At 35.4% G+C, this 8,815-nt stretch overlaps 1 pseudogene; it reads right to left on the bottom strand.

Annotated features, from left to right (window-relative positions):
- Window positions 1-360: 360 nt before the first annotated feature.
- On the bottom strand, window positions 361-540 carry LOC112866251 (U2 spliceosomal RNA; annotated as a pseudogene).
- Window positions 541-8,815: the final 8,275 nt, after the last annotated feature.

The raw sequence follows: 8,815 nt of genomic DNA, 5'->3' as shown, positions 1-8,815 counted from the left end.
TGTGAATTTGAGGAAACTTACTGGTATCGCATATAAATATAGCTGTTCGCTGAGATATACAGTTAGGAATTGTTACACAATTCTGTTAAAATTTTCAAATCATAGAATTAATTTGCATAAACACATACTATACTATAGTATATAAGAAGAATGGGAAATTATGTAGTGTTTAAAACAATGTTGTAAATCTATGTTCATTACAAAAACATACATCTACAAAAATCAGTAAATGGAAAATCAGGTCACAAATGGTATGTTACATATAATTAAACTATTTTTTAAGTTTATTTATTTATTTTGAGAGAGAGATAGAGGGAGAGGCAGAGAGAGAGGGAGAGAGAGAGAGAGTCCCAGGCAGGCTCTGAGCTGTCAGCACAGAGCCCCATGCAAGGCTCAAACCCACAAACTGCTAAATCATGACCTGAGGTAAAATCAAGAGTGCAATGCTTAACCAACTGAGCGACCAAGGTGCCCACCATATAATTAAACTGTTAAAAACAGATAATACACTTGATCTTAGCCAAAAAGCCAAGAAGTGATATATATATATAATTAAATTCTTAATAAAAATATGATATAAATGTATGATAATTAAAGTTACACAAATAAAGTTATATCATATTATATATTTTATTATGTTATTTTGATTAAGTTATATTAACAGAGAACACAAAAGTATCTGGAAGGAATTTTACCAAATTTTTAAGTGGCATATCTCTTGGTTATTTTTCAATTCTTTAGATTTTCAGTACTATCTGCATATATGTTTTAAATATATTACTCATTAATCATGCAGACAATGAGGTTAAAATATTCCAATGTGGCTTAATATTTGTTTATCACCAAGAAGATCAAGTCTAAAGTGTGTCCATGCACTATGTTGCTGATTTAAAATGAAGTAAAAGACTTGAGGCACCTGGGTGGCTCAGTCAGTTGAACATCCGACTGCGGCTCAGGTCATGATCTTGCAGTTTGTGAGTTCAAGCGTTCAAGTCCCGTGTTGGGCTCTGTGCTGACAGCTCAGAGCCTGGAGCCTGTTTCAGATCCTGTATCTCCCTCTCTCTCTGCCCCTCCCCTGCTCTCCCTATCTCTCTCAATAAATAAATAAACATTAAAATAATAAAAATAAAAATAAATAAATAAAATGAAGCCAAAGAGTACTGGAGTTGAGCATGTAAGTATCTAATCAGCATGGATTTTAGAGGACTAAATGTCTATGGGGGCATATAAGACCATTTGTTTAGATGTAATTGGCTTCCAGAAGGCAAGAAAGAAGTAGAGAGAGGATGAGGTAGAGGAGGAAGACCAAACTGGTCCAATGGAAGAACAGTAGGGGTAACTGGTAGCCAGAGAAGGAATGACAGACATGGCTGGCTTTTGATCAAACTTAACATTTTTCTTGAGTTTCACTATAAAGATATTTTCATTCCAATTCACTCAGAGACTTTCTAAATGACAGTCACTAACCTAGGCTTTTTTGCCTTGTCTCTCATTGCCTGCCCAACAAACCTTGCCACATTGATTCCTCATAATTTTATTCATCCCTTGCCTTATAGACTTCAACCATACTGTAACCTCTCTGAAACCTCTTTAACTGCTTTCCAGCTTCCAAAGTTATATTTCTACTGTGAAGACTTTCCTATCACCCTGATAATGAATCACTATTTTTCTTTTTTGGTACCCCAGCAGAATTTTACAGAGTTCCTTGCTATAGAAATTGTATATTAAATCATGCTATTGTGTAGGGAAAATATGGCACTTGTTGAGAGCCTACAATTGTGCCAGACAGACACTAAAAATTTTAAATAAGTAATTTCATTTAAATTAGTGGTAATTATGCACATATGGACTAATGCATTATGTCAATTTTGTAGATGATAAAATGAGGCTTATAGTTGAATAAACCTGCTCAAAACCACAGAGCTGATTAATGATAAATAAACATTTAATATCAGGTGCATTTGCCACCAAAGCCTATAATTTACTCTCCTTAGTTACATACCTACTTCCTCTGATTGATTATACATCTTTCCAGAGAAGAGGTTTGACCTTAGTCATCTTAATGAGAAGCACTTGACTTAAGACCTTGAATACTGTAGTTGCCCTATTTTTTTTTTAAAGAGTAAATGATTTAATCCCTATAATAACTTTAAATTGTTGTTTTGTTTCTCTGGACACTTTAACACCAAATGATAAGTTATTTGGTTGTATAAGTAAACACAAGTAATAAATAAATATCATATCAACTAAGTTAAATTTTGAAACAAAAACGGTTTTTTTTTTTTGTTTTTGAACGAAATATGGCCCTTTGTAGCAACGTGGATGGAACTGGAGAGTGTGATGCTAAGTGAAACAAGCCATGCAGAGAAAGACAGATACCATATGTTTTCACTCTTATGTGGATCCTGAGAAACTTAACAGAAACCCATGGGGGAGGGGAAGGAAAAAAAAAAAAAAGGAGGTTAGAGTGAGAGAGAGCCAAAGCATAAGAGACTCTAAAAAAACTGAGAACAAACTGAAGGTTGATGGGGGGTGGGAGGGCGGGGTGGGTGGGTGATGGGTATTGAGGAGGGCACTTGTTGGGATGAGCACTGGGTGTTGTATGGAAACCAATTTGACAATAAATTTCATATATTGAAAAAAAACACAAAGATTTGTTATCACCTGTTATGTTATATTTTCTAAAAAATAACCAAATTTATACTGGTAATCTCAAGTGTATTCTTTTTTTTAAAATTTTTTTTTTTCAACGTTTATTTATTTTTGGGACAGAGAGAGACAGAGCATGAAGGGGGAGGGGCAGAGAGAGAGGGAGTCACAGAATCGGAAGCAGGCTCCAGGTTCTGAGCCATCAGCCCATAGCCTGACGCGGGGCTCGAACTCACGGACCGCGAGATCATGACCTCGCTGAAGTCGGACGCTTAACCGACTGCGCCACCCAGGCGCCCCCTCAAGTGTATTCTTAAACAGGTATAAAAAATAGATCCAGTATAAGTTCATATTGCAGTATGTATCTGCTCTAAGACATATATTGAAGACTGTTGAAGTGTCTTTCTTTTATTCTTTTTTTAAGTGCTATATTTTATATGATGCTTTAAACAGGAAAAAACATACAAATGTCCTTTCCTAAAAGATAGTTTCAGAATCCTAATGATGTGCTTACAGTAGATTAAAACATCTTGACTAATGGAAAGCAAGATAAAACTTTCTTTATTTGATTATCCAGACATAATATGATAACAATAAACATAGAAACATAATGCCAAATTAATAATTGTTATAAAACCCTTAAACTCCATTTTTCTTCCCTTTCAACCTCAAGTGGGATATGATGCACACAGGTAGAGGACAGAAAAGAAGCGAAGTGTAACGCTACAGTTTTCTAAAATCACTCATCTTAATTCTCTACAATCTATTTTGACAAATCTAAGGTCACGTGCTTATATGAAAGAGAAAGGGATAGGAAAGAAAACAGACATATTAAAATGTTATATATAGGACACAGTGATCCCAGTTTAGAGCTCAGCAGTATTTACAGGAAGGTTTATTACCTGCATTTAATAAATGAGAAAAGTGAAGCATTAAAAATTATATGTAATTCATTTAAAAAGTTTTACCAGAGAAAATAAAGACTGGAAAACAATGAGTGAATAAATCTAATCTCCATTAAATCATATTATGTTTTAGAATGTACAAATTCACAAAGTTATATGTGGATGAAACTACATGAAATAGTAACCTCTCCAAAAAATAAAATTGTGACAGCAAAGGAGAATTAATATTTAAATTCACTATAAATAAAAAAATGAAAGATTTTCCAATTATTTTTCCAAACACTGAATTATTGTCCTAAAAATGTTTTTCTGTTGAAAAACACAGATGATTTATAATAATGCATGTCAATTGATTACCAGAAAATATAATAATCTTGAGGCAACATTGTTTTGTTATATTTTCTAAAGCCACAATACTTTATTACATATTTAGAATGAAATGAGAAATTTATTCAAAGACAAGCAGCAGTTATAATTTTGTCAGGCTGACAGCGTATAATTGGTTAAAAGCATCCATAGATTAAATAAATACTGGATTTTGAATAGACGTGTCAAAACAGGCTTGCTTTATGAGACTTTTTTTGGGTATTGGTTATTTATTATTATGAATATCAGAGCTATCATGCATTTCGTTAAACTTCTGAAGGTTCTCCACTTCCCAACCATATAAACTTTGACAGTTTACTTATAGCAGACAGAAATCCATTGATCAAATCCTTCCTCGAAAAAGGTCTTTCTGAGCAACTGGGAGGAATCTGTCTAGTTGACATCCTCTTCTTTCCTCCTTTTGGTTTACCTCTGCTTTTGAGTTTTTGGTTTACCTCTTCTTTTGAGTTTAGATTACACTCTTCTAGGGGTGACCCTAGCCAGTGACCAGACAGGACTGAAGCATAAGCCCCTGGCCACTAATGTGAGTATGACAGTCTTTTTATTAGCAGTCTTTGCTGCAAAGCTCTCCTTTGATCTAGCAGAGACTTTGCCACATCTACTTCATGATTCAACAGCTTCCCCTAACCAACGTCACTTTCTCCCTTTTCTTTTTTTCAGGTATAATCCTGAATAAATCTTGTGTACTCTTAACTCCATTTCAGTATCTCCTTTCCAAAGGACAAAACTGACACAGAATTTCAGAGAATAAGATAGAGTTCCAAGACTCGGTGACTCATCGGCCTGGTAATGAGGACACTATGTTAGGGATTATGTGAGGTAGGGGTTGTCCTGGGAACAAAGTGGTAGCTCAATTGCTAAAACTCTCACAGGTGGTTATTGGAGGGAATGTCCCAAGAAAAGACAAGACCTTGGTCTGTTCAATGATACAGGTATTGGAAAAATATGGGGATGCAAGTTTGAGAGGAAGAGGATAGGGAAGTTACACAAAAGGAAAATAGAATAGGCTGGCGTTGTAAAGTTGTATTGATGCTCTACCTAAGGACAATGAAAAGCTTAACAAACAACTATAAAGTGTGAAGTCCAGAGGCTTTCTTGTGTAGTTTACAAAAAGAGAAAAAAGCAGCTGAACACCAAACTTAGAATTTAGTAACCAAATGAGTAAATTTCAAACATGATGTAATGGTAATCTAAAGCACATCTGTAATGACAAAATCTGGGCCTGAGCAGTGGCCAAATGCCTGACTAACTGGTCAGGCATCTAGAAAAGAAAAGGTTGCAAGATAGAGACAAAGGGGTCTGTGTAGAATTGTGTGGAAGAGCCTATGGGAGTGGATACGAAGTGTAAATATTTTAGTATTACATCTTAATGTCCTCAGGATAGTATACTCCACAGAGAAAGCACTAAAAAGCCAAGTAGATAAAATGAAATGAGCCAGCCTTTGTTATCAACCACTATAGAAGTGGGACAATACCCCCATGCAAGGAGTAGCTACAAAAAGGTCAGCAATTCATTTTAATAGGAATAAACACCTGTTCTTAGTATATTTAATTGTCTTTCTAATTGGAAGATCTTCAAACATAGTTATCACTAGAGTACTTACAACATTTTACACATCATAACATTCAATCAGGGCAACTCTTCATAGCCGAAGAAGTGTGAGTGTAATCAACTGGTCCTACGACATGCTGCAGTACCCTAACGCAGCTGGCCTTATTGAATGCTGGCATGACCTTCTAATTGTGCAGTTGAAATGACAGCTCAGAGATGGCACTCAGGATTTATGAAGTGTTATTTCTCAGGTCACAATGCATTTATGAAACCAGAGTTTTACATAGTGCTATATCCCCAAAAAGAAGCATACATGGGGCAAAGAACCAATGAGTAGAAATGTCTTACCTAGAATCATTTTCAGTGACTCGTGGGAGAATTTCTGTTTCCTATCACAAGTCTTGGCTCTGTAGAGATGGAGTTTTTGGACCCAAACAGGAGCACACACTTGACAGGAAACCAAAAAAACTTCTCATTGAAACTACATGTTCCGGTTGCTGCCAGTTCATATGAATTTCCTATATCCAGACACCAACAGAGAAGAGGTATGACTATATTGGCAAAGCTAATTAACCATGGTCAACAATAAAAAGTAGGGTTGACTTTCACAATGAGGGCAGAAAGGAACATGTTTGAACCCAGAAGATCCCCTTGGGTGCATCCTGACATTCCCATACTTCATTGTATAAGTCAGTAGACATATGCAGTAACTTAAAAGTGAAGAGACATGATTTTAAAGGATTCAGGTGCTTTGAAATAAAGACTTGGATCATATTGCCAAATAAGCCACAAAATAAGGTATTATCTGAGGGTCAGGAGGTTTAGAATAGATTGTAGAAGAGAAAGGATATGCATACCAGTGGTGGCCCTGAGATCAACTGCAGGGATGGAGACTGTATTTCATATTACTATGCTTTCACTCCCGAGTTTCCCTTCAGGAAGAAAGGCACACAGAAACCATGAAGAGCTGATTCTGGAAATTGTGCAGGGAAGGTATGCCTTGTATAAAAATTTGACAGAGATTTCCATGAGAATTTTTAACATACCTCAAACTGTGGGGATTATAACTGATATAGTATCCCAGCTGCTACACTTTGAAATCCATCTCCATGTTTACACAAAGGTTGTACTTGTCACAGATTGTGGTCAGCCAATGACTGGATGTGATACAGAGGAAGGCCCATTCTTGAAAGACATATGACTGTTCTAATGACTGACTTTGGCTTGAAGACACCACACAGTCTTGCCAATCTCTTCTAACTGCATTACAGTGAAGGGCATGTCTATCCAACTTTATTTTCTTTCCTTCCTCGGGGTGAGATTTGCATCTGTACTGTCAGCTCCCTACCTTCTAAAACTCCATCCCCATTTTGTTTCACAGAAGCATTTTCCATAATAAAATACCTGCATGTTTAATTTGGTCTTGGTGTTGTTTCTTGGAGTACCCAGGCTAAGACATTCCAAAAGATCAGAATATCCACTACAGGATTATGTTTCATAGACAAACCTACAGGATACAATAGTTAACACAGCATCAGAAATTTGCTTGTGAGATAAGATAAGATAAGATAATAAAAATTCAGGATTTTTATTCCAGTTTTCAGATACTGAATCTGTTGGTTGATTGATTGAATAACCAGGTTCTAGGAATACATCAGTCCCTGCTACATGATGGCAAGTATACACAGTTTTATTCATCGAGCCCTACCTTAAAGAGACCAACAGACAAAACTGAATATGGAATTTGTGGGACCCAATGTTAAATAAATGTGAGGGAAACAGTGTTCCAACATTATTAAGACTATTAAGACAGTAACAGCAGGACATAAAACCAAGGGCAAGACCCTCTGATCGTAGGCTCTGTGTAACTGTGCAGGTCACATGCCCATACGATTGGCCCTGCTCACACTTCTTAACTTGCACAACTCTACATTGAGAAATGATGATAATAAGGCAATTTGAAGACAATTGGATGAAGGGTCTGATTTGATATTGACACCCAAATCCTAACACCTCCCATGGTTCAGTTGTTTGTGTGAGAAAAATTGAAGTTAGATAGTGAATGGAGTCGTGGCCCCAAATTCAGCATACAGTTGGTCTATTGGGTTCTTAGATCTTACCCAGTGATCATTTTACTGAGTCACATCTTCCAAGCCTGGCATTTTCATTCATTCATTACTTTCAGGAGCTAGATGGCAAGAATTTGATGATAAGAGGAGTCTGTGAAAACTATGAGCTTGCTCTTATTTCATTGTATCATAATCTGTGCATACTTTAAACATAGAAAAGAATCCAAGTGCCTGCAGGACACTCACAATTAATTTTGGAGGAGAAGCGTTAAAGAAAACATAAAATTTAGTTTAATGCATCTATTCATTAACTAGATCTTTAATTAAAATATTGTAAAATTGTAAAACAGCTATTCTCACTTTATAATAGAATCTTGTGTTATAATACCTCATTTTTATTTTTTACTCATTTTATTCTTTCACTTACAAACAAAAGCAAAATTTTCCCATTTTGCTTTTTTAAGTTCATTTATTTATTTTGAAAGACAGAGAGACAGAGAGCATGTGCATGCAAGTTGGGAGGAGAGGCAAAGAGAGAAGGAGAGAGAGAGAGAGAGAGAGAGAGAGAGAATCCCAATCACAGCATGGAACTTGGTGCAGAACTCTGTCTCATGTATGTTGAGATCACGACCTGAGCTGAAGTCAAGAGTCGGACACTGAACCGACTGAGCCACCCAGGTACCCCCCAAATCTTCCTATTATAGTAATAATTTAAAATGTTTTTTCTAAGTACACATTTTTTATTCGCATTAATCTGGTCCAATTTTTCAATATGTAAAAACATGCATTATTTACTTTGTTTAATCTCTGTAATTTAACTTGATGTACTTGCATATCCTAAATTTGTGCTAAAAATTATTTCAAAATTTTTTACTGGAAATAAATATAATACTCCCTAAGTGTCCAGTGAAATTCATAAATCTAAATATTTTACTATATGCTGACATAATTATTGATAAAATTGATTCTCAATATTTGCCACTTTTACTTGGAATTATATTTTAGATAATTATGTAATCACTTTTTTTTTGGCTGAATATATGGCCATGTTTGATGTGTATTTGCCCTTGTTTTTCTTATTTCTTTTCTCTTAGAAAAACTAATAACTCTAGACAATTCTAGTAGTTCTTTCCTAAACTTTTATTTGTACCTTCAAGAAATTCTTGATATATGCTTCCTAGACTGGAGATACACCAAAAGTACAAAATACAAATCTAAAATTCTCTCAATTTTTGAATTTTAATATAATCAGC

This window comes from Puma concolor, chromosome D1 (genome assembly GCF_028749965.1).
Source record: "Puma concolor isolate L17-30 chromosome D1, mPumCon1.1.hap2, whole genome shotgun sequence".
NCBI classification, from domain to species: Eukaryota; Metazoa; Chordata; class Mammalia; order Carnivora; family Felidae; genus Puma; species Puma concolor.
Note: the sequence above shows the minus strand (reverse complement) of the source record. Positions and strands in the feature narration are given on the sequence as shown.